The 8,897-nt window shown below is 34.5% G+C and overlaps 1 pseudogene; it reads right to left on the bottom strand.

Annotated features, from left to right (window-relative positions):
- Window positions 1–1,174: 1,174 nt before the first annotated feature.
- Window positions 1,175–1,293, bottom strand: LOC120586383 (uncharacterized; annotated as a pseudogene).
- Between the last annotated feature and the right edge of the window lie 7,604 nt (window positions 1,294–8,897).

Raw genomic sequence — 8,897 nt, 5'->3', positions numbered from 1 at the left:
AGGTCTATTATTATTTATATAAACAGGATGAATTTTTTAAATGTTAAAAACACATAAGGTAGGTAGATATGAACGTGGGAAAACTGAGAATGTCAGCACTGAGAATCTCACTTGCACACTGTAATGGAGAAAGGAGACAATTGCAAAGACCTTTATTAGGAGTCACAAAAACAGGAGTGTCTGGAGGAAGCGTAAGCCGATAGAATGAAAAGGCAACAGAAAAGTCACCTAATTCAAAGTGAACCATATTCTCCTATGGTACTATAATTTTGGAAAAGTGGAACTCATGAGATATAATAAAAAATTATTTTCTCTGTTTCTCATACTATCTTGCTCATTCCTGACCCTTGGGTGAAGTCCAACATAAGTCTCATAACTCATAGGTAGCAAAATATCCTTTGGTCAGTCACCTCTCAATTGGTTCAGTAATTATTAATATATTCAGGTCAGCCTGGCCGGACACCTCCAGTTGGAAGAAGAGGCCATGGTCTTTGCCTCTATTGCTCTGCCCATTTCTTTTGCTAGGATTATAGTCCTCTTCTTCCAGTCACTAAATTTCCCCAGTGGACCATTCAGAATTGAAGAAAGAAAGGTAAGGAGAGTAATACTAGTTTCTTATTGCTGCTGTAACAAATTACTACAAAGTTAGTTAAAAGAACACAAATTTGTTTTCGTATAGGTTTAGAGGTCAGAAGTCTAAAACCAAGACATTGTCAGGGATGTGCTCCTTCTGGAGGCTTCAGGGGAAGATCTGTTTCCTTGTATTTTACAGCTTCTAGTGGTCTCCTGCATTTATTGGCTCACAGCCACTTCCTCCATATTCAAAGTACATCTTCAAAGCCTCTTCTTCTGTTGTCCTGTCTCCTTCTTCTGCCTTTGATATGCCTTCCCCTTGTAGGATGCTTGGAATTACATTGGCCCCAGGATAATTTTTCTATACCAAGATCCTTAACTTAATCACACTTTGAAAGTCCGTTTTGCTATGCAAGGTAACATTTCACAGGTTTTTGAGATTAGGATGTGAATGTTTTCAGGGAGTGGGGGAAGGGACATTATTCTGCCCCTTCACAGAAGGAAAAATTGTATTTATACTCTGTAGTTACCTAGCACTGGCGTTCTCTGGGTTTGGTAGTTGTTTATTTATTTTTTTATTTTAATTTTGATTTTTTTTTTTCACCTACAGTTCCTGGTATTCCTAGGTGGTCTCCCATCCAAGTACTAACCAGGCCCAACCCTGCTTAGCTTCTGAGATCACATGATATCGGGCACATTCAGGGTGGTGTAGCTGTAGACTTGGTAGGTGTTTAAAACAGATTCTTCCTGTCTTGGGAAGTTTCCATGAGTTCTTTAAAGACTACTAATCTTCAATGTCATTACTGGGAATCTGTTAGTCACAGGTCCATTCTTTTCAGCAGCAAATAGGACTGCATCTAGCAGAGTTTCTAGTTTTTTGTTTTTGCAGAGCACATTGCACTCCTGCAGGAGGACCTCGTGGGCAGGCTCTAAGTCAGCTCTGCATGGTTTATATCTGGACCATTGGAAACATCTTTTGCCCTTAGAGTATAAGTTCTAGAATCCACAGAATGAAGTTTTGAGACAATGGAGTACAATGTAATGGGAAATAATGGCTTTCGGCTGTCAGAATATAATTGAAGCTCTGTTTTATCACATAATAGTGGTGTAATCTTGGGCAAGTTATTCACCTTTATGAGGGAATATCCTTACATTTAAAAATGATAAAATAATAATGTTTATGAAAGCAGCTAGCATAGTTTAGGATCATAATTGTACTGAAAAAAATTGCTATTATATTACATTCATATGGACAATTCTTTGCCTAAAGTAGGCTTAACTTAAGAGTTCCGCCCTCTCTTCCAGACTGAACATTTCCCTAATTGAAAGCAAGTATTTCCATGCCTGCCAGGTATTCAGTGTGTATTCTTCATGGTGTACATTCTTTTGATCATCAGATCTTTTAGCGATAATCATTGAATATTTGGGAAGCATTATAATAAAAAGAAGTCAACTTTTTTTTCACTACAAATAGTTACTTCAAACTTCAATAACTAAATTTAAATATTAGGTAATGACACACTACAGGAATAGAAGTGACAGGATCAGTTGTAGAAATTAATTCCTATGAGATTTGAGTTATAATCAGTTCTAAGAAGACAATCTCAGTATCAGAGAATCACAAATATTCTCAGCAGGGATTAATGCGGAATTCTGTGGAATGGAATGTGAACAAGGCTATCTAAGTAAGGCAGTCTAAAATATGTTGAGAAGAGCATAAGCACTAAAAACTTAAGTAAGAAATTTGGTTTATATACTAGTGTATAATGACGTAAAGACTGATAAAATAAATCAACAGAAATAGAGAGCTATGCAATCAGAACTTTCACATTTCTAGATCCATGTAATTCAAAGTCTAATCTCTGTCTTCTATTATGTATAGAATACTCTTAAAAGATTAAGGCTTTTGTTCTAAACTTAATGTTGTATTTCTTATATATTATAATATTTTATATGTATTTTATATATATGTTTAAATATCTTTATAATAAAAAAACACATTTCAGTAGAAGATTTTAACACCTTATTCTCTTCTTCCTAATAGTAGAACCAGGGGTCACTACTAAATTCACATTAAATTCCTATTCACTCATAAATGAATCTATCACCTTGTCCATAGCAATATATATATATATTCTAAATTGCATATTGTAATACTACAATGAGCATAGGAATCTCCATCCTCATTTGGCTTCACTACTTATTTTCTCAGTGCCTTCTATGTCTTAGTATCTTCCATTAATTCAAAATTGAAAACACTTAAATTTTTATTATTTTCGTTCAGGTATCCATAGTATAAGTATGCAGAGGCAAACAATACACAAAGCTTATGTCCCTGAGTTAGTCAGGTAATGGACAGAAAAAACAGAATTTTAAATTAAATTTATCAACATTATGAGCTCATTGCCTTCAGACATCATGCTAATTATGGAATGTATACAAGAAAAGGCATAATCCAAAATCCTTTAGCTAATTTTTTAGCATGAGAACTTTAGTCATAAACTTTACCCAATCCCAATTCATTCTTTGCCTGGAAAGATCTGTCTTAGATCACTGGAGCCCAAATCCCCAAACTCTATAAATATTCCCCCTTAAACTTTCCATTCTAAGACACAATTCAGACTGTTCTGTTGCTATTCTCCCTATCTGCAGTTAAGTCTGATTAACAACTTTATTTTCTCACCAGTTTTTTTCTGGTGGTCTTTTGGGGAGTTGATCCTAAAAATAAGGAAGCCATAATGTCACTAACAGTGGTTAGCCGTTTATCAACCTGTTGGAAATCTCTTTTCTCGGAGGAATATGCTACCTAAGTAATACTACTACTTTTTTTTAATGATAGATAAATATCTACTGAGTCTCATGTATGTGCCTTTAAATGTATTACCTTTTAAAACCCTTACAAAACCCTCATCAGGTTTGTAGTATGATTCTCTCTAGTTTACTAAAAGAAAACTGAGACAAAAATAAGTTAATTAATTTTCCCAAAGTTACACAGGTAGTAAGCATCAGAGCCAATTAAATAGTTCTGATCAGACACAAAGGCTCCCGATTACTAAATATAGCTTTGTGAGAAAAATGGCTAAGGGGCCCCAGCCTGATTTCCCGGAGTTCCACGTCACTCACCAGAGCCTTAGGCAGGGTTTGGCTTGAGGCTATCAGTACTGGAGAGACAGGAAGACAGACAGGTTTCCGTTATCAGTCTCATCCACACTCAACGTTGCCATTCCTTTCCTGTGCTGATGGGCTACCAACTTGCCTCTCGAAAACTGATGGGACCTATCTCTAAAGAATATTATCCATCACAATTCAAACAAAAATATCTCTTCAGAAAACTTAAAATTTTATCATTTCTATTTTGGTTTTCATAATATAGGCATTCAAAGAGAAATAGTATACAAATCTTCTTCCCCTGAATTATTCAGGTAACATATAGGAAAATCAGATTTTAAAAATTAAACTTATCAACATTGAGATCTTTTCATGTAGACTTGTCAACCTTCCCATGATTAGTGGATAAAATTTGTCACATTGGCTGTCATTCACAATCTACTCAACCCATGATTTTATTGCCTACCAAGGGACAATCTCCAAGGGACAATCAACATATTTGATATATAGTCTCTTTAAACAAATTTTATATTTATAAAGTCACTGCTTGTGTAAATATTCTGTTGTGATTTTTTTCCAAAGATTAATTACTATTATTATCATGTACATTGTAGGCAGAGAGAGAAAGAGGGGGAGAGGAGAGAAAGAGAGAGGGAGGAAGGGGGTGGTAGAGAGAGAGAGAGAAAATGCTCACATTTCATCTAGTCCTTGGTAGTTCCTCAAAAAATATTAAATATAATTACCATATGATCCAACAATTCCATTTCTGGGCATATACCCAAAAGAATTGTAATCCAGGTCCAGAAAAGATATTTGTACATCTGTGTTCATAAAAGCATTATTCGCAATAACCAAAAGACAGAAGACGCCAAACTGCCCATTGATGGATGAGTGCGTAAACAAAATGTGGTATATATATTTACAAAATATTATTATTTAGTCTTTAAAAAAAGAAAATTCTGACACATACAACAATATTGATCAACCTTAAGGACATTATGCTAAGAGAAATAAGCCATCCACAAAAAGATAAATACTATGATTCTACTTATATAAGACACCTAGAATAGTCAAAATCATAGAGACAGAAAGTGGTAGTTGCCAAGTTGGGGGAAGTGAGGAATGGAGAATTGATGTTTAATGGATAGGGCATTTTGGTTTTGCAAAATAAGAAAAGTTCTGGAGATTGGTTGCACAACAATGTGAATGTATATAACAATAGAGAACTATACACTTAAAAATGGTTAAGACTGTACATTTTATGTTATGTGAATTTTGCCACAATTGAAAAAAAATACCACCTCTAAAAAAATCAAACATGATGCCAGGATCACGGTAAGTGATCTAAGAAATTAGCTATTATAATTTGAATATATGTTCTCTAATAATTAATACTGCAAGGTTGAGGAAATTTTGTTTATTTTTCCAACTGAATAAACTGAGGAGGTGGGATAGCTGAGTTCATACTGAACCAATTCTAAATACTGGATAGACTAAGTGTGGCATAGTGAAAAAAAGGCTTAAACTGCCACTTAAGAAGATAGTTGTTCTAGTCTCGATCCTATTAATATCTGACTGGGTGATCTGTAGCCATTCCCCTTGCTTCCTTGAAATTGAGTTTCTTCATCTAAAACTTGGTTGTTAAAATAGATCTTCTCTAGATTTCCTTGCCTCCAAAGACACACATTCAGAAATTGTGATTTAACTCCACTGTGTCCCAGTGTGATACATACATGTGTTCATAGTCAACAAGTTCATAGTTAAGAAGTCAGCATATTATAGGCATATTGTTGACTACATATGAGTCCTTGGAACATGAAATTCTATTTCATAGTAATTACATGACTTTACAGTATTTCCCTATACAGTAATTCCAAACATGAGAAGCGGTATGAGTATATTGGGGTACACAATATAAAATGTCTGGTTAGATTGTTTTTATAGAGCTCAAATGTTGGATTGGACTAGCTGTCTGCAGATCATTTAGCAGAGAACAAAGGGAATACTGCTGTCAAGGAATAGCTCCCCAAAGGAACTATTATAAAACTTACTAGCGAAAAAAAGTGTAACATTTGACTGAGAGCATGTGGGTAGACGTTCTAATCTATCAATCTGATAGTCATTTATATTCCTTGAGAACACAGTACTTACAGTTATATCAGCCAAACCCATCATCAATTGTTCATGACAATATAAACATACTAAATAAACTTCAAAAAAATCTCACTAGATATGTACCAAGGCCCTAAAGGAAGACTGATTTACATTTGTAAAATCTATTGGAAAAAAGAAATGATTACACAAATGGCAATAAATGAGTAAAATATGCATGTACTTTCACCCAATAATTTTATATGAAAATTCATCTCATAAAAATAAAAGTTTTTAGTATATAAGAATAAATGTTCAAGGATGTTTTTGCAGCACTGTTTATAGGGGTAAGAAGTTATAAACAGCCAGATTCTTATCAGTTAAGGAATGGAGGAATATTACTTATACAAAATAAAGTCATATAGTTGTTTAAAACATGCATTAATGTGGCATGTTTGTTACAATTGATGAGCCAATACTAGTACATTATTATTAACTAAAGTCCATAGCTTACATTAGTACCACATTAATGCAAGATGTAAATAACAGAGTAATAACAGATCTAAAACTGCTGTAAAAATTCAATTAATTAAAAAAAATTCACAAAGCAATGCTAAAAATTTCATACTTTCTGACTTGAAGAAAGATCTTTAATATATTATTAAGTGAGAAAGCTGGTCAAAGATAAGCATCTATATATGCTGACTTGTAAAAATGAATGTCAACAAAAAAGCATCCTATTTTTTTTATCATGATTATATGAAAATGGACCAATGAGTAAAATGATATACACTAGGCTATTGACCTGTTTATTTGGATACAGATGTGTGTTGAGAAGATGGAGAAGAAATAATGGCATTATAAAAATTAAAATACATGTGCTATAATATTAAATAAAAGTGAAGAATATAACTCTTTCTATTCTAACATATTGTCATTAAAACAAATTATAACAAATATAACAAATAAGAAATTAAATAGTCACCCTCCTCTAATACTGGGTGAAACCTGAAAGCTCAGGCTTCCAAGATTTACTCTTAATTTGTAAAGAAAAGCTTTTGAAATATAGAAAAAAATATTTATATTAAAAAAAACACTTTAGGACTGTAATTATTATAGACTCAAAAATATATTTTAAAACTTGGACTTACCATTTACATCTTTGTTCTAGATGATGATATCTTTGATCTGTGGGGAACTGCAGGGAGACTTGACCTATGGGAAATTAATGCATCAGTTTAATATTTTTCAAAGATATTTTTATTATTTGAGAAAGATAATTATAAAGTAAAGTGCAAATTATAAACTGCTCTCCCCAATAAAAGCGAAATCAAAGAGTAATAAAAGTTCATTACTTTGAGTGTTTATAATCTTGTCTGTGCTGAACAAACATTTCTCAATGTAAACCTCAGACTGAAAGGTAAGTGGGTGGTAATGACACTTATTGTCATCTCAGAGGCCCTCTTCACATTAACAGAGTAATTGCCTACTAGAGTTGGGTGCCTGCCCTCCAGGTTATAGGTAGAAGCAAGCACAATGAACTAGAAAGGATAATGCTTCCTGCCTCTGTCTATATCCCTCAGCCTTAAATTTGTATACACCGATCAAGAGTAAACACTCAAATAGACGCTATGTCACATGGGATGAGGATGAGTTGAGGAGGATATGAGGAAGAAGATCGAGGGATGGGATGAGAATAAAAGGGGATTGGGCTCCTATAAACAGGAGAAGTCATCAGTGGTTGGGAAGTCAGCTAGAGTTCGAGGTTTAGTCCTATTCCTTCCCCTTCTAAAATATTTGCACAAAAAATATCAACTGACTGATAATAAAACATATTGTTATGATTGATAAGACTAATTTTTGAGACTATGACTTGGATTAAAAGCTAAATAGACCCTAAAATTTTTCATATTCCTTCAAATCAGGATAATTATCAATTAGTCATAGATTTAATAGCCTTTCACCCAGGGGCAGACCTCTTAAAACCTGCAGGAAAAAAAAAGCGCATTTACTGTTGCAAGTTGCTCCAAAATAAGATGGAACCAAACCATACATGAAATTTCTCCCAACCTCACAAGTCAGGTAAGGAGATAAGGAGGTGAAAAGAAAGGCCACAAGTGTAACTTTAATGGACATTTCCTCATGGAAATATGAGGAGTGGGGACCAGGATTCCTTCAACAGCATGAGTGTAATATCTCAATGAGGTGATGGCTGCAATTACATCACACTTTGCTCTCTAAAAGCAAATAATAGGAGGAAGCAAGGGTAATTATAAAATGAATCTCTAAAAATTATTCAATATTTATATTATTCAAGCCTCCTAGCTTAGCATGATTCAATTCATTGCAACTTAATGCTATATATCAGCTACTGCACCAGGCATGAAAAATATAAAGGTGAATAAAACATACTTCTATCCCCAAAAGAATTTATGACTTGTTTACCTTTTCTTAGAATTGTTACATAAGCTTTCCGAATCATTTGAAGGGTATTTTTCAAAGTCTATCACTGTATAGCTGTTTCTAGATTTTGAGTTTCCTGGGAACCATACTCTAAAACAGACTGGAGCATACAAAAAGAGAAGTCAAGTTGCAGTGCGGACCTATTAACAGCCTCCTCCAGGCAGCTCTGGAGATAAAGTGGCTCATGGAGTGTTAGAAATGGACCATCCCCACTTTAACCAGTCATTGAATGTGGGCCCCCCTTTAGGAAGAACATGTCTTTGGGTAAGCTGATTCTTCAGATGGGTCCATGAAGTGGCTAATAACTGAAGACTATCCACTGACAACTTCCTTGAATCTGAGCAGCACATTCTTTCTTGAAGGGAATCTGAGTGTTATATCTCTATGTCCATCACAGTCTGTGCCTGAACTGCTTGGATTCTCTTTTTATATATTTTGGGAATAACCTCACTAAGCATCTGGTGGGTTCCTTTTCCTGAGAGAAATGTGGGAGAAGAAGATGAGTGGGATGAACCACAGATCCTTCCACTGCAGCTGACCAATTATCATGGTCTCCCTCCTCTACTATCCATTTTAGATTTCCCTCACTTCAGTGAACATCTCTGATGGCCTCAATGGCTTATCTGTGTGATGACTAAGACCATCGTCCTCAGGGGTCTGAG

This window comes from Pteropus medius, unplaced genomic scaffold (assembly GCF_902729225.1).
Source record: "Pteropus medius unplaced genomic scaffold, Ma_sr-lr_union100, whole genome shotgun sequence".
NCBI classification, from domain to species: domain Eukaryota; kingdom Metazoa; phylum Chordata; class Mammalia; order Chiroptera; family Pteropodidae; genus Pteropus; species Pteropus medius.
The sequence above is the reverse complement of the archived record's forward strand: the minus strand, read 5'-3'. Positions and strand labels throughout refer to the sequence as shown.